Source organism: Colius striatus, chromosome 5, assembly GCF_028858725.1.
Source record: "Colius striatus isolate bColStr4 chromosome 5, bColStr4.1.hap1, whole genome shotgun sequence".
Lineage (NCBI taxonomy): Eukaryota > Metazoa > Chordata > Aves > Coliiformes > Coliidae > Colius > Colius striatus.
In genome coordinates this window covers 36,575,065-36,587,882 of record NC_084763.1, presented here as the reverse complement: position 1 = coordinate 36,587,882, position 12,818 = coordinate 36,575,065, and the positions used below count along the sequence as shown (strand labels likewise).

At 41.8% G+C, this 12,818-nt stretch overlaps 1 protein-coding gene across 14 annotated transcripts in view; it reads left to right on the top strand.

Moving 5' to 3' along the window:
- The first annotated feature begins 3,031 nt into the window (after window positions 1-3,031).
- ADCYAP1R1 (ADCYAP receptor type I) overlaps window positions 3,032-12,818 on the top strand; it is a 144,848-nt gene continuing 135,061 nt past the window's right edge. For 8 of the 14 annotated variants that reach the window (XM_061996806.1, XM_061996810.1, XM_061996809.1 and 5 more), the window contains exon 1: window positions 3,530-4,214. The gene's annotated coding sequence lies outside the window, so the exon portion shown is untranslated. Of the gene's footprint in view, window positions 3,086-3,529; window positions 4,215-4,252; window positions 4,454-4,949; window positions 5,267-7,834; window positions 7,918-12,818 lie in introns of those variants that run through there. The other 6 variants (XM_061996799.1, XM_061996800.1, XM_061996798.1 and 3 more) reach the window with 6 other exon arrangements.

Sequence of the window (12,818 nt, the reverse complement as noted above, 5' to 3'; positions counted from 1 at the left end):
TGAATCTCTCTTTCATGGTCAGATTTGACAAGCTGGGCTGTTCTCCTCTGCCAGGACCAGAACTATCCCCAGATACTGCCACAGCCTCCCACCCACATTGAGCTTGCACCTGCCAGACCCTACCGGCCTGCAGATCCTCTGATGTGATGATCAGCTATCTCCAGGATCAAAAAGAGGCCCAGAGGAAAGCTCTCCTGTGCTGCAGCTGAGATGTAAAGTTGAGAAATACCTCATGCTAGATGGGATGTTCTGGTCTGCATATTACTCAGTCGCTTCCTCCCAATCAGCAGATTTCTAACAGTCAGAAAGAGACATCTCCTTGTTCCTGAGAACAAGATCTGGTGGAGGTAGAGAGTGGGAGAAAACAGCTATTTATGCAGAAAATGAGAGTCACTTGTTCCCTTTCTAGCTATGTAAATGAGCTGTCATGTTTTAAGACTTTTCTACTAGTAGAACTGTGTCCACAACCAGGGAGAATGCATTATGCTAAACATCCCACCTGCTGTGATTAACTGGGATCTACTTGGTGTGTAGGCAAAGATCTGCATCATTGTGAAAAAGGCAGTAACTCAGTAGTAACTCAAAGTGTGAACTTAAAGAGCAGTAGGTATCTTGTTGTGTACTTATTCTTATCTTTTAGTAAACATAAGATAGTTTAACCCAGAGAGATATGAACTTCAGGATGATGGAAGGTGGCATAACAGCCATCAGTGAGAAACTGAGTGCTGTAAATTTAAAACCAGCTGTCTGGACAGGAAGCTGTTGATCTGGCTATCCTCAAAAGAAATTTAACTTAATTAATCCCCCTGATTCCTGTATCTGGCCTTTCTTTGCCTCCCAGCACAGTAACAAGATTTATTGGAGAACAACTGCACCTTCCCTCATCATCTCCTCTCTCCCCTCCCATGAGTTCTGCTGCAGAGGATGTGGTAGTTGCCTGCTTAGAAAAACGAAGGGAAGAAGGAAACACATTAAGCTTGGCTTTCAGTGCATGCATGTAAGCCTAACCTGCTTCTGACTCAGGCTTTTGTAAATGGAAAAATCTCCAACCAGAAGTTGGGCATGACAGGAAGACATGATTTTCCAGACAGCTTGCAGGTCAACTACAAGTATGGGCATAGTGACCCAAATGGTGGTAGCCATACCTTATCTTAATCAGCCTTCACAGACTGACACATAACAAAATACAGCATCCCAGGGACAATGGATGGGAATCAGTATGCAGATTGACAGGTGCAGACATCTACATGTGAGCTAGGTGGTATAGTTAAGGTGACCAGTGCAAAATCCTAGTATATCTACCTTTCTCGAAGTCAAGAGTACAGTTACCAGTAAATCTATAGTTATTTTCCCTATATAATCTACCCTCTTTCAGGAGCTCCAGCCCCACTTGGCCTAAGGGCAGAATTTGTTCTTTCCTTTTCTTGGATAAATAAACTGAAGAGGCCCTCTGACAAACTCATATGATTCATGATTAGATGTTTAAAGGAATGGCGTTGTGTGAATCATCCTTCCAGTGAAAGTTAAATCCTCACTAAAGGGAGTAAATGGAAGGGAACATGTGCTAACTTCTCTGACAGAGATAAAATGGGCAAAGCAGTAAAGAACAAGACACAACAGGAAGTCAGCAAGAGGACTAAATGTATGGAATTAATTATCTATAAGAATTGGCTAGATTAAGTTTCTTCAGATTTCAATACAGACTACTGTGAGGGAAAATGGTGGAAGTTTATTTTAAAAAATGGTATTGAGGAGATGAGTAAGAAAATAATGTCCATTATCCTTCCTCATGCAAAAATGAAACTATGCCAAACAAAAATCAGGAAGCCTTGATTCAAAACAGCTCAAGATCTTACCTGAAATGTTTTGTGATCTGGTGGATCTTAGAAGCTTCCAAAGATTCGAAGAAAATCCATGGAGGAAAAGTTTGTAAAGGCAATGAAATACCATGAGACCACTTCTGGCTCAGAAGTCTCTGAAACACTTTTCAGTAGATGTTGGGAGACAATTTAGGGCACTTAATACCTTAATGCTTGCTTTTTGTTTATATTATTTCTAGGGAATTGCAAGGCTACATTCTGATTTCTGGTCTAGCTCATATAGAGATGATTATGTTTTCGGTAGTGACACCATATCACCCAATCCATCAGACACGATTGCTGTTTGTTTTTAGTCTGGTCACTGGACTGTGATATAGCCAGCTCACACGGCTACATGGGCATCTGGGAAGCCGAGACATGTTTCTGCCAACTCTGGAGAAAAGTTACTTCTAATAGAAGGTTCACAGGGTAACATCTTATCACTTGAGTAGAATAGCTGGAAAATACCAAGTGAGTATGTAGGGATTAGTTGTATCTATTTTAGAGATTCACATCTCTAAAACAAAGGTTTCATTTCACATTTTTCAGTTGTCAGGCATTGGAACAGGCTGCCCAGGGAGGTGCTGGAGTCATCAGCCCTGGAGGTGTTTAAGAGACAGGTGGATGTTGCACTTAGGGAAATGTTCTGGTGGTTGACAGGGCTGGGACAAAGACTGGACTTGATGATCTTAAAGGTCTCTTCCAGTTGAAATAATTCTATGATTCTAAGATATTCCAAGTGTCTCTATGTGATGCTGTGGCAGAAGACTCCTTTAGGGTGGCTGTTGATATTCAGACTCCTTTAGTCATTATTTTCCAGCTGTGGAGAGCTTTAAACTTTGAGTGCTATCCTCTGCAGAAGGGAGTAGTGACTGGATTCTGTTGTGGACTTACAGGGGACATGTGATGTCCTGCTCTTTTCCAGATATGCGTCAAAGGAACCAGCTGGACATCCCTTCTCACTACCTCAACCTTTTCCACAGCTCCATTCCATTGGCTTTCCAGCAACAGGTGCCACTCTTGCACTGCTGTTGCAGAGATCTTCTTGCAATGTAGCTCTAAGGCAATGCAGGACAGTGCAGATGCTGCTGTTCCTGTGCAACTGCTTCACTTCCTGGGAGTGTCTGCTGGGGGAGAGGACGAGATCCTTTTACAAGCCCAGTGGGCCATCCTGGTCATGGGCCACCTGCCCAGCTCCAAATACCATCACAAAGTGGTGCTTCCAGGTGAAATTCTTGCTTTGCTTTGCCTCAGTTCCTTCTTGACAACTCCAGCTACTTTCTTTTCTTTGCAATCAACTCTTCTGCAGCTCATTGAGAAACAGCCTTCCTTTCATCCTTCCTTCCATAGCCCCCACTCCCTTCCAGCAGAGATGCCATTCTCCCTCCCACAATATTTTGCTGACCCTGTCATACTAAATTAAAAAAAAATAAAATCTCAGGGATAGCAGAAACAGTGCATAGGCGCCAGGAAGAAGGAGGATTTGGGGGAGGTGGCAGGAGGAAAGAAAAAAAGGGGGGGGAAATGTTTTATTAAAAAACCTTAATTTTAATAAATTCCTCCTCCCTCTCTTCCTCATTGGTTTCCTATTCTTTCTCTATATTAATGAGACTAGCCTAGCAAAAGCTATTGGTTCCGTAACCCCTTTCCTTTCCTCAGGCACTGGGGGGAGGAGGTGTTTGCATTTCTCCGCAGGACCAGCTTGGCTTTGCAGAGCATTGTCTGCGTATGAGAATCACACACACATCGAGAAACACAGGGGCGAGCACACCATAGCCTCGACTCGCAGCATCTGATCCAGCCTAAGAAGACTTCTCCTCCCCCCACCTCCTGCTTCCCGAGCACGAATAATCTCCCCTCTAAAAAAAAACCCAACCAAACCCAAGCCAAGAAAAGCACACAGGAAAAAAGAAAAAAAAAAAAAAGTTTCTTAATCTTCTGCCTCTCTGGTTTGTTTTTTGGTGATTTTGGTTTTTGTTTTGGCTTTGTTATTTTTTTTAATTGGGTTGGGTTTTTTTTTTTTTTTAATTTAGCAATGGCAAATTCCTTCACGGCTAGGAACTGGCCCATCCCCTGAGCAGAGGCAGCCTGGACATGACCGGCAGGCGAGGGAGGAGGAATTTGGATTCCCTTCGGAGTCGCCGACCCCTCCTCCACCCGGTGCGAGCGCGGCGGGGGGAGCCCAGCTCTGCCCGCTCACCTGCCCCCGCGAGCAACCGGAGCTGGAGTTCTACCGGGGATCTGCTCGAGGTGCCCCCGACCGCTGCCTCCCAACCCACCGGCACCCGCCCCACCCCGCCACGGCACGGCACGAATGCAGCATCTGCGGCACCGGGACGGATCCCTGCTGCAATGGTGAGTCCTTTCCTCCGGCCTCGCTCCTTTCCTCCCTCCCTCCGTCCTTCCCGGGCTGACACCACTCCGTCTTCCCGCCCGGGCTGGGGGCGGAGGGTAGCGGCAGACTGGCTCTGCCCCGCTCCAAACGACCCCGGAGATGCCAAAAAGCCGCTACTGCAGCCGGAAAGGATAAAAAGGAACTGCCGGCTTGTCTGAGAGTGACACTGATTTACCGGATCTTCCCTCATCTGCCCCAGGTCCTGGGAATACTTTTTTTTTTTGGCAGGGGAAGCGGTGGGGGGGGGATTGCATGCGGGCTTTCCGCCTTCAGCCAGAACTGCAGGCTCTGAGGATGTGTCCGTGAGATAGATTTGATTTTTTTCAAACGAATATATCTCTTTGCAAGCGGTGACAGGTTAGCGTGATCGGTATGGGAATCACGTCTGTTTTTAACACAATATGGCTGGTAAATAAAACCTGATTGCTAACAGACTCGGTGCTGCTGTTGGCATGTTTCGAGCTCAGGGCTCCCTTTGCAGTTTTGCATCTTCACCTGCTGCAGAAACTCTGATTCACCCTTCAAGCAGTGCACCAGGACTTCTCTATTTTTATTGTGGGGTAGTAATAAAAAATCGCTTAGTGTTCCTTTGACCTCTGCTTGCATGGCTCTGTACGCTTCTCCTTATCAGTATTTGAACAGCTGGCTCTAATAATACCATGTTTATGCAAAGCACATCTTAATTTGGAGCAATAGCATACAGGACAGGCTGTTTACTGCTATGCTGTGAATTTAACATGTGAACAGTTCAGATATGTATTGGAATCTGGAGAGTTTACAACTAGGGACAGAGAGATAATGCAGGATGCTGTTCAGAACTGGAAAATGCATGAAAAAAGAAGAGAGATTTGTGTAGTGATGTACTGATGTTTATGGCTAGATGATCATCCCACTTACACAGAGGCAGGTCTCAAAGAACTCCCTGGAAATCAGTGGCTTTCCTCTTCCTCTAATCTGCTGGTAAACAGAATCTGGCCTTTATCTTGAAGAATACATCAGAGTAGCACTGGAGGTAATGATATTACTGATAAAAAATACTAACCAAAGTGACCTGATTCTTTCTGAGGGTGTTATGGATTACCATCCATCGTGTGGATGTTGATCACAGTGCAAGTGCAGGACTGATATGGCAAAACACAACGTAACTGAAGTAGCTTTTTGGGTGGTGTGGTGTTCGGTTTTTGTGAGGTTTTTTAATCTGTGGGAGTCAACAAACAATACGTTTTCATTTGACATTCTTTGGGTACATCTCACTTCTCTATTCAGCCTGTACAACACTAGTTAGGTACAGTCGGGAAATGTTTCCATGCCTAGCACATGCTAGCAAAGGTAATGTGTGATTACTTAAGGTTACTGTCAAGGATAGCATGAAGACAGACTCCTTAAAGTGTAGCTACAGACGAAGATCGCATTATAGAAGCGTATGCACAACACACTGGAGCTGTCTTGAAAGAAATTGTCCTATAGGTAAGGCAACAATGTTCCAATTTGATAAATAATTAAGGCATTTTATCCAGTGCAGTAATGGAAGCTGGATTAAAGTTTGTGCTTCTGCTTGTGGCTTGGGTATAGTTTTGGGTTATGGTCTACCTTTTTTTTTTACCCTGTTTCTGTGTGCTGAGAACAATCGTTGCTGCTTTGTTGTTCATTCAGGACAGCTACAATTGATCTGTTAGTATACTAGCAATCTCTCTCTGACATTGTGGAGTAGAAGGTTTCTGTTGGTTTTTTTTTTCCCCAATTGAAGGCATGTGTGCAATGACTGAAGGCAGTGAACAGGCTCCAAAGTCATAGGGGGGCTTTATGTGTGAGAAATACATGTATTTATCTTTAGACGGGGAACTAGCTTTGAGATTGCTCCTTGGCTTTATCCTTCCATCACTCGTTGTGGTCCCTGCAAGAAAAGAGGAGGTCTCCTTCCTCTCTGTAAATGTAAGATGTCTGCTGTTTGCGTGGTAGTGCCACAGCTACACATAGCTCTCTAGATCTGCTGTTGTCACTGTATATATGGAGCTCATTAACACAAAGTATTGTTGTGGGATGGTACTGAGGAGAGAAAACCAGACATTTCTGAGATTGTGGGTTGCACTGTTGATCACGTTCAGACCTTTGTTCATCACATCTCTCGTCCTTTGGCTCCATCCTTGAGATATTTTTTTTTCTGGGGTTGAATTCCCTATGTGCCTATGCCTTTAATAAGTTGAGACCTATGTCCCCAGGCTGATTCATTTCAATGTGGCAGATTTTGTTTTCCTTTCCTTCCCTTCCCTCCAAGCACACTTAGTACAAACAGTCTAACTCCTAAATTAGCTCAGATTATCTTTTAATAAAACTAGAGTATGTGAGTCAAGAAGAACTGAGAAAAAGTAAACTCAGGACAGGATCATGCTGTAACTCATATTTGTCAGAAACACCTGAAGAAATATCAGGTCTTAAATTTAGTCTTGATTCAACAGTGGAGTTATTTATTCGCCAAAGTTCTATGGAGAGGTAAACAGATGTCAGGATACACAAGTCAGTGGAGATACTGAGTTTTATTTCACCCATACAACTTGGCCTAGAGAGTGCAGCCTCAATCTTTAAGTCAGCAAAGTGTATTTTTATGTTGGCTCATGTTCCTTTGTTTCTATTCCCTATTCTTCTTTCACATCCAGCTATCCCATATCACCTGTGAAGACAGCAAGGACTGGATTCAGTACACACTGCAGGCAACAGGATTTTGGTGTGAGCTTTCCGCACCAGTGCAGAAAGGGAGTAACTGTGGAAAGGGATGTAAATGCACTAGCAAGGAACTCCGTCTTTTTTTCCTATCGACAGCTTTAAAGTCATCTTTGCTGATAACATATAGTCAGGGATAGCTGAAACACCACTCTATTTCAGAGTACTCTTGATACCCAAAAGATAAATTTGCAGTTCCCTCAGTTTTGAGCTTGTTCTGTTCTACAAGAAATGCTTTGCAAACAGAAAGGTATTTGGTAGTTTTCCACAACACTAACAAGTACTAGAATTCATGCTGTAGAAGCACTGTGTTATAACTGAATAGACAAAAAAATACAGAAAGGCACACTTTTGCTGAATGCTTTATGGCAGAGTGTCCTGTCCTCACCCCATTATTTTGCTTGCAATTTGTTCTCTGAACACTTTTTGCTCTCTCAATTTATTGATCTGTCTTCTTAGTCTTCAACTTTTATCTCCACAACACAGACTAAAAACTCCTGTAAAACAAGCCTGATGATTGTTCAAGTCTTGTTTATGTAATTCACTGCAGTTCATTGATTGTATCCCCATGCAAGATGATGGGCTCATCTGTAAAATAGCCAGATTAATAGTTTCAAGGTAGAACTTCTTAGGAGGTGTTAAACCATTCCATCTCCTGAAGAAAAGGCAGAGGCATCATCACACAGAGCATTTAAAGCCTACATGGCAGTTGTGCTGAGGAATATTTCCTTGTAGAGATTCCTGCAGAAATACATAGATGCAGTTGCAGGGACTCTTGTTTGCTGCTCTGATTCTATGCTGTTGTTGAATCCAAATTCTTCTGAGGTAATCATCCTGTGAAATATCTGATTTGCATTAACAGCAGACTGTATCTGCTCTGGAGACATCGTGACAATCTTACTCCTGCTCATTCAGGTGTCACATTTTACTCTTGGATGGCTTAAGGTAAGACTGTGTTCTGAAACTATCTGATCTATTTATTTGCCAGATTTTTTTTGAAGAACAAAAGTTTTAAAAGGTGTGAAAAGCTCTGCTCAGTACCACTGATAAACAAACAAACAAACAAATTCCCCACCCCAAATAAACTCAATAATTCTAGTTATTATTGTCATAGTCCAATTCTTCTTAATAATAGTTGTGGCAATAGCAGTAATAATATAATGTCGGGAATTACTGAACACAGAGCATTAAGCTTCTGCCACATATGTTTTTCGATTTGTCCATCCAGTGTTGAAGTATTTCACAAACAGCCTCAGTCACAGTGGCTTTTGCACTCCATTAGAGATGACTGGGTCATGATTCTTCAGGAGCTGCAAATGGAAGGATAATTATGGTTTGTTATCTATGATTTGTTGGGCCTGCTAAATGGAGCTGAGGGTTAGTGCAGAAAAAGACCTTTTAATCTACATGGTGGGTTAATAGCCCAGATTTTTAATTTTTATACTTTATTTCCTCAGAATGAGGCAAGTTTTGCTAATTCTTTTCCTGCAAGGGACAGTAATCTATTTGGATAGGTACTCTTAAGGAAAAATCCCTTATTGAAGGGAAATATAACAGAATCAAGTTCTTTTGCAGGGAGTAGACATATAATACAATCAATCTCTGAGGAATGGTGAAGGTATAAATTTTCTCATTCTCAAAGTGAAAACTTGGCCCCAAAGGATCCCCTGGCAAAACTATCATTCATGTCATGTGGAAGATGACTTTCTCACTCAGACAGAAAATTTTGTCATCATGAGTGATGTTTATCTGCTCTCAAGCATTTAAAAACTAGATGGTCACATTCAAGCTAATCACAGCAATTTACTCTAAGAGGGGAGGGTGGTTCATCTCATCCTGAAGTGGGTCAGATGAATCACCTGATGGGAATTCTTGCAGCAGCTGTCTCAGAGAGGCACATCCAAAATCAGTGAGATTAATCCTTCCATGATATGTCAGAGATATTCCTGTTCTAATCCCTTCAGTTCAAGAAGGACAGGGAGCTGCTGGAGAGAGTTCAGTGCAGGGCCACTAAGATGATAAAGGGAGTGCAGCATCTCCCTTATGATGAAAGGCTGAGGGAGCTGGGGCTCCTCAGCTTGGAAAAGAGGAGACTGAGGGGTGACCTCATTAATGTTTACAAATATGTAAAGAGTGGGTGTCAGGAGGACAGAGTCAGGTTATTCTCAGTGGTGTCCAATGATAGGACAAGGGGCAATGGGTATAAACTAGAACATAAGAGGTTCCAAAGAAATACAAGGAAGAATTTCTTCACTGTGAGGGTGACAGAGCACTGGAACAGGCTGCCCAGGTGGTTTGCGGAGTCTCCTTCTCTGGAGACATTCAAAACCCACCTGGATGAGTTCTTGTGTGACCTACTCTAGGTGGTCCTGCTCTGGCAGGGAGGTTGCACTAGGTGATCTCTCGAGGTCCCTTCCAACCCTGAGGATTTCTGTGACTCTGATTCTGTGACATGTAATTATTCTCTTGCTTCCATCTTTTCTCAGGGGTAAAGACTGGTAATTTTTTTGCTAGCTCATACCAATAGCAAATTGTAATAGATGTTTTCTGAAAAGCCCAAGCCTTCTGTGGTGCCTTCCACATCTTTCTTACCCTTTATTTAACCAATGACAGATTCAGCTTGTCCCTTGCAGGGAGAATCCATGCCACGTGTCCCTGACAACACCCTATCTATTTGTCTTATTTTAAATCTCAGAGGCTTCCTCAGCGTATCAACACTTTATGTCTTCAGAGCATGTCCAGTTACTAAGAGGGATTTGCCAGCTGAAGCTTGTATATAATTTTATGAACAGGTGGAGATAAATCAACATGAGGACACATCTAGGATGGCTACATGATTTTGTGCAGCCAGATAAAAGCTTGTCCTGCATGTTCTCTGAGCCAGCCAGAAGCTGTGCAATGCTCTAAGCCTCTTTTTAATATACCCTACTTCTGGACAGTTACACTGTAAACTGCAAGAAGATGATGAATGCAGACCATACCACATTATCTTAGGGTTGGCGCCTTGTGAAGTACATTTTGACCAGCTTGGAGCACTTGACACGCTTAGACTTAGGTGACCTGAAAGCCATCTTTTTGCCATAAATTAATAGGTCAATGCTTTCATATTATAATACATCCACCTTCTGTCCTAAGCTATTAAAATCCCTTGTCAGTTGATAAATGGTTTTAACTAACACCTTCTGGCTAAATTATGGCCTTTAAAAATATTACTGAAATCCAAAGAATGAAAAAAATCAACCCCAAACCCACAACCCAAAACCCACAAAGCTCTGAAGACACATTGATGCATAGACTGAAAATAAAGTCATAGTAGTAAGAGATACTTTTTTGCACAGTGGAAAGATATTAGATTTATTTGCAAAAAGATTCCGAAATAGCTAAAATATCCTTAACTATTATTTCCTTTTCCTGGAATAGTGAAACTTAATAAAGTCATAATGTTTCTGTTTCTGCCTTTCCTGTCATATTTTTGAAGTATGTTTATAGAAGTTTGTGGGGTTTTTTCTACCAAAAATATAAAATAGTATATTCATGGTTATAAGTAGGAAGCATTTACTTTTCAAAAGCAATGTTTTTAATACTTATATTTATATGTATATCTAAATTATTAAGCTGATGTAACTAGTACCAAAAGCCAAGTATAGTACATATCTCAGATGCTGGATACACAGCAGAAATTTCTGCTTAGAGTTGGCCTAGAAACAAATTATGTAAAGAAGCCAGCATAAGTGCGTTACATAAAGACCCAAGTTAAAGTTAGTGAAGTTACTCATCTCCTGTGCTTGAGAGAGCTGGATCTTTGGATTCCTTTCAGAAGTTTTGTGCTTCAATTTAAGATGCAGAGGAGATGAGACAGCATCAGAAATACCACAGATGCTTAGGCTCTTCATGACTAAGGCTGTGAATGTGTCACAGCTGTCACTGGAGCCTTGGATTCCACAATCCAATTCATTCGAGTTGCATGTAGTTTGACAGCTTAGATGGTGTTTTTGTGCTAGTGAATGGGTTAGTTAGCTGATTATTTACAGTGGATGAACAGCTGGAACAGATTTCATTAGAGAATAGAGACCAGCATGAAAAGCCATTGTTAGCCATGTTGAAGTTGCTTCTCTGGAGTATTCAAGTCTCTGGACACTGCTCTGTATTCTCTAGCTTTTTTGTTTTCTGACTTGTTCTTTATACCACAGCTGGATATAGTAATGATGGTCATGGAAAGAGCCTTCAGAGACTACCAAAGTCTGAATATTACTCAGAAGAGAAGAAATAAATGTCACAGCCTTTTTGATTCCCCTAGAAAGTGTACCCCTGACAGTTTTCCACCTCTAATAGTCAACCCATTCCCTTTCCTCTCTATTTGGTCTATTTTGCAAAGGTAGTTTCTATGATACTGAGCAGAATCAAGATTCAGTTCACAGAGTAAGACACCTAAATATAGGTATTTATTTTGAAGTCTCTACTTGTATTTTGGTACACAAGCCCTTGTTATATTCAAAGGATATTTAGGACATGGTTCAGTCACCTAAACATAGATGTTAAGTGCTGTCTGAGATCCCCTGGGGTATCTAATGTTTAGGTATTATGCTTATCTACACCATATCTTTTACCCTCTGTTTGAGGGCACCCTGGGGTATTGCTGACACTGAATATCAGAGTTTAGGCTACTAAATACTGAATCTGGTCCAGAGCCAATGCCCAGTCAATGTAGATAAATACACATATCTGCTATAGAGTGAGCTCTGTAACTCTTTAGTGTGGAATGTTTTCAATAAATGTCACTGAGCTGGTTTAAACAGAATCCTGTCCTGAGCATCTGATGGTTTAGAACAAGACTGATCAAATCTTGGCCTCTGTGGTCTTATTGCACACACAGAGTTCAGTCGATTTTGATATACTCTCATGCAGGACATGGATGCACCCTTTTGATTCATTGCTGTTTTGGGCTATCAGAGTTAAGATGTTGAGCCACAAAAGAATTCCTACATTGCAGGTGTATCTACTTACTGCCAAATAATTCCTGGAAATATTTTCTCTGAGATAACCTTGAGGCTGCATTCTCCTTTCTCCAGATTCAGCTACCACAGACAGCTCCTGGTCATCCCATGACTGAATAATCTAGCAGATGATTTTCCTCCCATCTAATTTATAACTGAAGTATTCCCAACCTGTGCTTCATCTTCTAGAATGTTGGTTTGTACAGCTCACTAGTCCATGTTAGCTCTGTCCTGTTCCCTTAGCCATTCACCTCTCATCCCTGCATCAACACTATCTTAATCTCAAGCAAGGTCAAAGGTCAAACCACAGCAGATGTACTGGGGTCACATCTACCATCTTGCCACAACCTGACTGAATATTCTGACTTTATCCTGAATCTTCTGAGTGTCCAAGATACAGCTATTTTGTTGCCCAGCTTTCTCTCCTCTGTGACTTCTAGGTTTTAAAATGTTTGTGATTCACCAACTTCAGCCTGGAGTTTCTTCTTGAGGCTTCTTTTCCCAGCTTCCTTGAGATATAGGTTCCCTGAAATTTTTATATTTTTAATGCAAATAAGACTTTTCTGTTCAAGTCCTCTAGTGGACTTAACTGTTTAATTGTCTCAATTTCTCCAAACTCTCCTTTTTGGAATGAGGAATGTCAGCTATTGTGCTCTAAATCAAATTGGTAGTAGTGATATCATCAGAAGCTGACCTTAGCCTTCTACAGCGAACTCTCTAAAAAGGTATAAACAACTCCTTAGTCAGTCAAATGAACCATACCGATTTGCCAGCCCATTTAATAATAATCAAATGAACAAAAGGGTGAAGGAATGCATATTTCTCCAGTGCTTTCAGCTTCCCTATGTGTCA